Source organism: Mandrillus leucophaeus, unplaced genomic scaffold, assembly GCF_000951045.1.
Source record: "Mandrillus leucophaeus isolate KB7577 unplaced genomic scaffold, Mleu.le_1.0 Scaffold69, whole genome shotgun sequence".
Taxonomy (NCBI): Eukaryota; Metazoa; Chordata; class Mammalia; order Primates; family Cercopithecidae; genus Mandrillus; species Mandrillus leucophaeus.
Genome location: NW_012107474.1, coordinates 3,923,153 through 3,933,138, shown reverse-complemented (window position 1 = coordinate 3,933,138; position 9,986 = coordinate 3,923,153). Strand labels below are relative to the sequence as shown.

Below are 9,986 nucleotides of genomic sequence, written 5' to 3'. Positions count from 1 at the left end.
GCCACAACGCCCAGCTAATTTTTGTATTTTTAGTATAGATGGGGTTTCACCATATTGGCTAGACTGGTCCCGAACTCCTGACCTCACGTGATCTGCCTGCCTCAGCCTCTCAAAGTGCTGGGATTACAGGCGTGAGCCAATGCACCTGGCTCATCCCTTTCATTTTATAATGCCATATTTTCTTTCAAATATTGTTAAGACATTTATTTCTAAGATTAAATGTATCCCAAGTAACTAAGAATATTTGTGACGGTTTTATCTTTCTCTAGAGGGCAAACTGTAGATGAACCAAACTTGACCCCAGCACATTTGTACGTTCTCTTTTGGCCTTTGCTGGTTACCCCAGCCACCAGGCTCTTCAGAAGGGCCCAGAGTCTCCTAGGCTGTCAACCTGGGAGTGGCCACATGCAGTATACAATTCCTTCTGACTCCCTGATAAGATGCGACTCAATTTAACTGACTGCAACACAGGACTTTGCTTCTAGAGATGATGCCTTTAGCCTGTCCACAAACAACTGCTTTGGTCAGACTGTACCAAGTTTCTCTCCATTCCCGCCTACCATCCTTTCAAAGTAAATGGTAAATTTTAATTCCTCTATTTTTAAAAAATTATTCTATTTGTGACTACTTGATAGAGATAATTTCCCTTCCTTTTTCTTCTGTTAGTCATTCAAATTTTCCTTATTCCTACCAGACGTTCTTTACATCTATCTGTATAAAGAAACCCTTATCATATTTTACAGAGGTCAGCAGAAAAAGACATAAGCTTATAATGTTACATGTATTACTCAGCTGGGTACTGAGGAGTTTTTAGCACTAATAATTTTTGACAAAGCTAGTTCAGATGTTGCCACAGGGAAAAGCTGTAACACAGAATTAACAATACAGAATTAAAGGCTTGGATAGTCTCTGTCAAAAGGGGTTCTTAAACTCAATTTGGTGGTTTAAAATTAGCATTTAAAAAATAAATGACTAGGACAGAGCAGAAAATATCAGAATGCATCAAATGTCATAAGGTGAATTACGAGCTTGAGAAACTTTTGTTTCTATTATATATATGTACATATTCACATAAGCAAGCATGGACTGGATTGAGATATAAAATGTATTCCTTCCTGTGGGTCAGTCAAAATATTTTGAGAGCCAGTGTTCTAGGCTAACCAACCTCTTTGAGCCTCAGTTTACCTTGCTATAAAATAAGGATAATGCAGCTACCACATAATGCTATTGTGGGAATTAAATAAGATAATAGTTGCTACCATTTATATAGCACCTAACTATACAGGAACCTACACTATAAAATGTACCAGGAACTTCTCATGTCATTCACTCATCAAAATGGGATCAGAGAAGGTATGAAGGAGGCGAGGGATGAGCCATGGAGATAAATGGAGGAAGAACATCACAACAAAAGGAGAAGCTAAGGCAACAGAAGGGCTGGAGCAGTGTGTGCTGGGAACCATGCAAGATGACATCTGAGAGGCAAGAAGACGACGACAGACTGTCAAGGGCTGGGAGACCTCCAGAAGAACTTTCTTTCTTACTATGGATGAAATGGACAGCCACTGAAGATTCTGAGCAGAGGAATGACAAAGACCTGAATTATGCTTCCAAAGGATTGCTCTGGCTCTGTTGTTGAGAGTAGACAACAGAGGGTAGGTTAGGATGGAAGCTGCGGGCCGGCTTGCAGTCCACTGTAATGACTCAAATGAGAGAGGATAGTGGCTGGGACTAGGGTGGTAGCAATGGAGGTAAAGGCAGAGTCATTAGGATTTCTAGTGGACACACTGCAGGAGAAAACAGAAGGTGTGGAGTTAAGCATTCTGCCAAAATAACTGGAAGGGCATCCTTAGGAGAGACGAGGTTTGACAGAAAAAACAGGAGTTCTGATTTTTTTTAAGAATTCAGTTTTGATATCCTACATGTGAGCAGCAACCTGTTCATCAGTGTACCCTTTATGAGCCTCCATCTCTGCCTTACTGTCCCTACTTCCTTTCTTGTGCTTCCTGGGATCACTTCCCAAATAAACATCTACATCTGAATCTTTATCTTAGGGTCTACTTTTGGGGGAATCCAAACTAAGACACAAACAGAACTTGAAGCACAGGTAAAGGCTAACCACTTCAAACCTCCCTTCCAAGGGCTTGTCCTGGCCCTTCAGTGTGAAGACTAAACCAAGGGGAGTTTTCTACATCCCTGGACCTGAAGCAAATGATATTCCACAGACCGTATGCATCCTGTTGCCAAAAAAGCAGTATTTGTGTCCCTGTTCTTTGTTTAGAAAGGTTTCCTTCTTTATGCATTATTCAAAGTATCATGATCCCTATTTCTGCTCTAAGTCACTGCTTCAAATTTCTTGGATCACAGACTTCTATCTTCTTTGAATGAAAACATCTATGAACTAGGGGACAATAATAAAGTCACTCAGAGTTAAGTTGTAAGAGAAATACTCACTGTCCCTGAAAATTATTGGGGACTTAAAACTTAACTTTCCTATAACCTCCATTTAGAGCCATCACACCAGCCTGAAAAGTGCCTTGGGATGTCCAAATTCCTGATACACAACTGCAGGACAACTTTACAGAGTATTTACTTCCCATTCCATTCAGTAGAACAGTAACTAGGTACTTAATAACAGCTAAAATTTGGTGTTTATTCTGTCACATACACAAAAGTAAACACTTTTTATGTACTAACTCCATATTTACATCAACCACAGGAGGTAGGTACTATTATCCCCATTTTACAATGAGAAAACTAAGGCACAGAAGGTCAAGTAACATGGTCAACGTCATAGAGATAATAAGTAGCAGAGCAGGATTCGCATCAGCTGGCTTGGCTCCAGAGGCTAAGCTCTTAACCCCTACATGACACTGCCTCTAGTTTCCTCTTCCAATTCTCGTATCATCCTCTGAACTAGAGTGTCATCAATCCTTTTTACAAATGAGAAAACTGAGGCATTGAGAGGTCAAGTCATTTGCCTAAGGTTATCCAGACAGTTATAGACTTATGGCTAGCATCTGTCTAGGGTGTGCTAAAACCCTTCTAGACATGGAAGATACCAATTTAACAAGTACGGCCCTGCCTTATGGAGCTTAAGGTCTTGCGCAGGAAGAGGACAGGTCAATTCATCAGCCTAGTCCAGTATGCTAAGCAGCAGATAGGATGTTTGTAGAGGTAGAGACGCAGTATGGATGACAGGCATCAGAGCCAGGTGAGATGGAGACCAGGAAGGGCGTTATACGAAGAAAGTTTTATAGGGAATGCCGGGAAGAGATAGGCAGGAAGGATGAAGGGCATTTCAAGGGATAAGTATTTATTTTTCATTCCATTCAGAAGAACAGTAATTAGGTACTTAATAACAGCTATAATTTGGGTGCTTATTCTGCCACATACACAAAAGTAAACACTTTTTATGTATCAACCCAATATTGACATCAACCCTAGGAATTAGGTACTATTATTATCTCCATTCTACAGATGAGAAAACTGAGGCACAGAAGGTTAAGTAACATGCTCAATGTCAGACAGATAATAAGTAGCAGGGCAGGATTCATATCAGCTGGCTGGGCTGCAGTACACGCAGCACCACAGAGACAAGACAGAGCAGGAGGAATCCAAGGGAACCACAGGTGGCTTTGTCTGGTGAAAGGTAAAGGTACACATGGGGGAGGAAACGCCCATGAGGCTGGAGGAAGAGGGAGGCATTAGTGCCTTGGGGGCTAAAATATGTTATCTGAGGATCTTGCACAGGAAAGCAACATTGTCCATTCTCCCCAGTACCCCAGGATCTGGAGACTCTAGATGTCTAGAATGAGATGCAGATCCCTCACCTTTATATTAAGGCCCTTGCTTTTTTTACATTTTAATTCAATTAAGCTTTGAAAACAATGTACCCTTTCCTACTCTGGCTGCAAACAGACAACATACTGAATTTTTGTGTTTTAATGACAGTATATTTGAGTTTAACAATTACCTAAAAATATAAAATGCTCCATCAAGAATGTAAGTAAAAGGGGGAAAATCACAACTGCTGACAATCACAAGATAATCCAGCAAGACTGTTTGTGGCTGGTGGCTGTGTAGACCGAATCCTCAAAAACTTTTGATTTCTCTGCTCTTCTGCTGTCAGATAAGGCGAACTTTGTTGCTGGGTGTACTTTCTCCTCAGTGTATTTTTCAGATCTAGACCGGTAAGTTTGCTGGCACATCACTCCAAATTTCCATGCAAGTTTTCATTATGAGTAATCAGGGCCTCCGACTTACAGAAGCAGTGCATCTTACATATAAACATGCACTGCTGCCACCATCATCTACGCCCCTCCTTTCCACGGCTCATCTCCACCTGACTCATCACGGCAGAAGTTCTGCCACTTCAGTCATGGCGGAAAAACCTTGGAGCTCTTAAAAGACAAGTGGGTGAAATTTGGAAGAAAAGGTCTATTTATGAGCAACAGAAAAAGCTAAAAGGAAAACCCCCCAGGAAAACCAGTTTCTGAAACAGGGCCAGCTTGCTTACCAATTTGATCCTCGCACACAAATAGGTTCCCAAAGCCTGCCTGGATTGTTTCTACTTCATGTCTTCTGAAATTTCAAAATGAGAGAATCTTTATGGTTAACAATTCACGGAGGACCTTACAGTTCCATGGAAACGCCTTTCAAATCAGTCTATTTGTCTCAAATCCTGGCTCTGCCACCTAGTAGGCATGTAACCTTCTAAAGATGACTCAATCTTTCTGACTAGTTTCCTTACCTGTTAAACATGGCTAACACTACCCACCACATAGGATTTTTATGAAAGACAGAAGAGGCAACATGTTCGAAAGCCCCAGTATATTCAGCACTTCCCATGTGGCACATGCACATCTTCCTTCCTTCTCCTCTTCCCCTCACAGATGCTTGTGTGGGCCTGCTACCCACCATGTATCACAACAGGTGCTGGTGATGGGAAGATGAGTAACTGGCTTGCTTCTTGTTCTCCTGTAGTTCACACTTCCATGGTAGGACAGACAACAATTAATGAAGGATGTGAAGAATGCTATGGGGATACCGATTCCAGGAAGCAATTAATTTGGCCAGGGGGTAGGATGGTGGATGAGTGAATAGTGGGAACTACTCACTATTAACTATGAGTGAATAGTCCTAAGGAAGGCTTGGGACTCATCACTCCTTTGACAATTATAATACAAGCTGAATATCTCTAGTCCAAAAACCCAAAACTACTTTCTGAGCAATGACATGATGCACAAAGGAAAGGCTCATTAGAGCATTTTGGATTTTTGGATTAGGGATACTGAATCACCGGGTATAATGCGAATACTTCAAAATCCCAATCAATCTGAAATCTGAAACACCTCTGGTCCCAAGCATTTCAGAAAGGAATAGTCAACCTGTAATACTAAAGGTTCCATTCTTTACATTTCTACCCATAGACACTTTTCAGAAATGCTCATCGGCCTTGCTGGGGCTTAAAACCTTGCAAGGGCTTGCCTTGGCCTCAACTTCCAATTCCCTGGAATGACTACAAAACCCTTCAGAACTGGATTCCAGAAGATTATTTCATACCATCACTTCAAATTCCTCAGGTAATAAATGCTAAGGGGGTGGGGGACTCATATCTTCTTTTTTTTTTTTTTGAGATGGAGTCTCACTCTGTCACCCAGGCTGGAGTACAGTGGCACGATCTTGGCTCACTGCAACCTCTGCCTCCTGGGTTCAAGCAATTCTCCTGTCTCAGCCTCCTGAGTAGCTGGGACCCCAGCCACCAGGCCTGGCTAATTTTTGTATTTTTAGTAGAGACAGGGTTTCACTATGTTGGTCAGGCTGGTCTCGAACTCCTGACCCCAGGTGATCCGCCCATCTCGGTCTCCCATAGTGCTGGGATTACAGGTGTGAGCCACCACGCCCAGCCTCACATCTTAACATAAATTAATTCAATGCAAATACTTTCCTCTATAGAGTGTTAAATCAGTCATATGGAAAAGATTTTTGAGGGAGGGGGAAGGTAGGCAATTTTGAATATAGAGCATTCTACTGATAGAAGCAGAAGAAAGCAAAGCATGAGCTGGCACTCAGAAGGGTACCAGGGGGTGAGTGAGGGGTTGAGAGAGAGAGATGGAAAGGGATCAAAATAGTCTCACCTACTACTTGGACTAGTGTCATAGCTAAAGGTACATTATAAATTAAGTTGGCTCCCAGACTAGCCACAAAACTGCTACTACCAGTTCTACAGGAAAATGTCTCTTTATATCCAGCATCAACCTAGAATTCAACTCTGGGAACATGGGTCCTTTGGATATTGGGGATTGCTTCTGTAGTCCTAACCATGATACTAGAAAAGAGAGGGAATGCACATAACACAAGGCAAACACCTAGTTAAAAAAACAAAGCATCTACATTTGACTCTGGAATATAAACACACACACAGACTGCTTATCCCCAAACCCTGATCTCAGGATTTAGCCATAACACCTACCAATGGATTTTACTATTCGATGGTGATAGGAAGCTGCCTCTGAGTTTCAGTCTTATCATCACTCACTTGGTGACAATGCAAATATCCTCAGATTTCAAACCTAGACTAGCTTATCCAATCCTTCAAGAGGAGCTATGTTATTATCTTGTATTCCATTTCACCACACTTTCAGTCTCTACCAAGGGAGTTTGATTTTGGTTTGATGGTTTGTTCTCTGCCACATTCAGCAGAATGATCCTACTCTAACACAGTTCAAGCTTCTTTGCACCTTAGCAGACTCTGGTCACAGCCTTGGCTGTTTTCTTCCAGCCACTACACAGCCATTCCATCCCGTTAACAGCCCCATGATTTTGCTATAGAAGAACTGCTCTTGTCCCACTGTGTGCTACAGCCTGATGTGCTCCTCTCCCCTAGCTCTGGGCTAACCATACAATCAAAGCCAAATCAATCAGAAACTTTGTCCTTGGAATATGAATCCTGAGAAGAATGACAAAGGCAATAAATAAATGAAGCTGATTTATCTCAGCGGAGGCCTGAAAAATGCAACCTTGCTAGTGCCTGCTACATAGATTCCTGGAGTTAGCTTGGTTTTTGTCCTTCTTCCTGGCCCAGTTTTTTAGCTCTTAAGTCCTGTATCTTTACAGTAAACTACTTTTTCCATTCAAGCCAGCCATTTTCTGTTCTTGTTATTAAAGAATCCTAATATATTTCCACGTGGTATTCACTGTTTCTGTCATGCCTTCCAAACCCATCTTAATACAGCTGCTAGCCTGAGCTTCTTAGAACAAAGCTTTGATCGTTCACCCAACATACACATTAAATACTCCTATTATTAATTCAATTTATTTACTGAATTCCAATTCTGTACAGGGCATGGTTAGATTTATCTGAAATATAGGGGTGCACCAAACAGACAAGACCCCCACTTTCTAGTGAGATAAATCAGATGCTAAATAAGGAAACAAATAAAAAAGATAACCTCAGATTCTGCTAAGTGTTATGGTAGAAATAAACAAGGTGCTATCGCTGGATGCAGTGCCTAGAGAGGATGGTCAGAAAATACCTTGATGGAATATTTCAGCTGAGATCTAAGATCTGAATGAAGAGAACCAGCTTTGATCCTGTTTAAAAATAAAATAATAAAAACAATTGTTCTCCATTAGGCTAAAATATTTAAAACAATGACTACAGGGCTCTATAAAATCTGGTTTCAAATGACTTCTAAAATTTTCTGAGCCGGGCGCAGTGACTCATGCCTGTAATCCCAGCACTTTGGGAAGCCAAGGTGGGTGGATCACCTGAGATCAAGAGTTTGAGACCAGCCTGGCCAACATGGTAAAACCCCGTCTCTACCAAAAATATGAAAATTAGCTGGGTGTGGTGACGGGTGCCTGTAATCCCAGCTACTAGAGAGGCTGAGGCAGGAGAATCGCTTGAACCTGGGAGGTGAAGGATGCAGTGAGCCAGGATCGTGCCACTGCACTCCAGTCACCACTGGGTGACGGCTGAGCCTGAGTGAAATTCCATCTCAAAAAAAAAAAAAAAAAAATTTTTTTTTCTTTCCCTTAGTTATTCCCTAGTGATACCTTCCTGCTCCAGATACTCTGAGACCTAACCTGCACATCTGACTTCTTCCATTCCCCAATCTGGAAAGTCCTAGAACTCACCTAAACCCCTCCTCAGCACACTACTCACAACATGAATCACCTTTCAAAGCTCAGGTCAAGTCCCAGCTCCTCCATAAAATCCTCCATTATGCGTTGAATTGTGTCTCCACTCTTCCCCCCCAAATTTATATGATAAAGACTTACCCTCCAGCACCTGGAGAATGTAACTGTACTTGGAGACATGGTCTCTAAGACGTAATTAAGTTAAAATGAGGGCTTTAGGGTGACCCCTAAACTGATGTAACTGGTGTTCTTACAGATAAGGAAGATTAGCACAAAGATATGAACAGAGGAAGGACGAAGTAGGGACAAGAAGATGTAATCTATAAGCCAAAGAGAAGCCTCAGAAGCAGCCAACCCTGCTGACACCTTGATCTTGGACTTCTAGCTTCCAGAACTGTGAGAAAAGAAATCTGGTAAGTCATCCAGTCTGCAGTACTTTGTTATAGCAGCCCAGGCAAACTAACATACCTTCCTTGACTACTTCAGTTTATAATGGGCAAATACCTCCTTTCAACTTCAGCACCATTTATATGTTTATTCACTGCCTTTATTGTTAGTCATTTGTGTCTCCCCAAGAGGACTGAAAGCTATTTAAAGACTGATAATCTATTTAATATCTTTTGGCATTCTTATCAATGCTCAACACGTTATCTTCCACAACAATAAAGATTTGATTTTTCTGTATTCTTCACTCCAATTAAATGCAGGAGTGAAAATTATGGCTGTTAGTTGTTTTGCTGAAGTAAAGCACATTACATCACTGCCCTGCTTTGGAGTACTGTACTGATTTTTCTATTTCTAAAGAAAATCCAAACTATAGACTGGCATACAAGACTTTTCATACTCTGGTTACAATTCATCTCTCCACCCTTATTGGACACTCCTTACCATCTACTCTACAAACTTGCATATCCAGCTTCTGCCACCCAAGATCTCTCTTCCCTCTCCTTTACTTGGTTAACTTCTATCGAAAGATTCAGGTGAAACGTCACCGACTCTACAAAGCTTTTGTAGTTGCCCCTAGCCAGCAGCTCAGTCATCTAAACCACAATACTTCATCTCTCTGTAATACCACCACAACTTCTTCAATTGATCTGCTTTTACATGTGTCTCCCTCAAGGGACTCCCTAAAGAAAGAACCCTTGCTTGCATGCCTGTATCCCTGATGCCCAGCACAAGGCCTAGCAAGCTAGGTATTGGGCAAAGAGAGAAATCATCAAACTTGAGGCTCAAGACCTGGACTGGCTCACCTTTATTTCTCCAGCATCCGTTACTGAGCCCCAACACGGGGCAGTATTCTTTGCTTTTTCTATCAGACCTTGTGACTTTAATCACTACTGGACGGTGACTCCCAAATCTGTATCTCTGCTTAGACTCTTGAGGCTCCACCCTCTCAGGTACCTACTGAACAGTTCCATCACAGTATATCCTCAGGTCCAGCATGGTACTTAAACTCCACACCTCTCGTCCCTGCTCCCACATCTGCTTGTCCTCACATATTCCCGATTTACTTTGGTGTGTTGCCAGCCCCTAAGTTTCCAAAACCAGAAATCTCTTCTCTTTCCCTTATAGCCTATCACTGCGACCTGGTCAAACGTAGCTCTTAAATAGCTTACGATCTGCTCTCTCTACTTCCATTGGCTTTAGGGACAACTAAAATTGTCCCTTCTGCTGGGCGCAGTGGCTCACGCCTGTAATCTCAGCACTTTGGGAGGCCAACTGGGGTGTGCATCACGAAGTCAGGAGATCTCAAGACCATCCTGGCCAACAGGGTGAAACCCCTTCTCTACTGGGGAAAAAAAAAAAAAAATTAGCTGGGTGTGGTGGTGGGCGCCTGTAAT

The 9,986-nt window shown here is 42.0% G+C and overlaps 1 protein-coding gene across 7 annotated transcripts in view; it reads right to left on the bottom strand.

The window, feature by feature from the left end:
* Positions 1 to 9,986, bottom strand: part of ZBTB21 (zinc finger and BTB domain containing 21) — a 28,735-nt gene that overhangs the window by 14,193 nt on the left and 4,556 nt on the right. For 2 of the 7 annotated variants that reach the window (XM_012002579.1, XM_012002584.1), the window contains exon 2: positions 4,520 to 4,584. The exons of 2 other annotated variants lie outside the window; for them this stretch is intronic. The gene's annotated coding sequence lies outside the window, so the exon portion shown is untranslated. Of the gene's footprint in view, positions 1 to 3,976; positions 4,186 to 4,519; positions 4,585 to 9,395; positions 9,634 to 9,986 lie in introns of those variants that run through there. 3 more of the 7 variants (XM_012002585.1, XM_012002580.1, XM_012002581.1) reach the window with 3 other exon arrangements.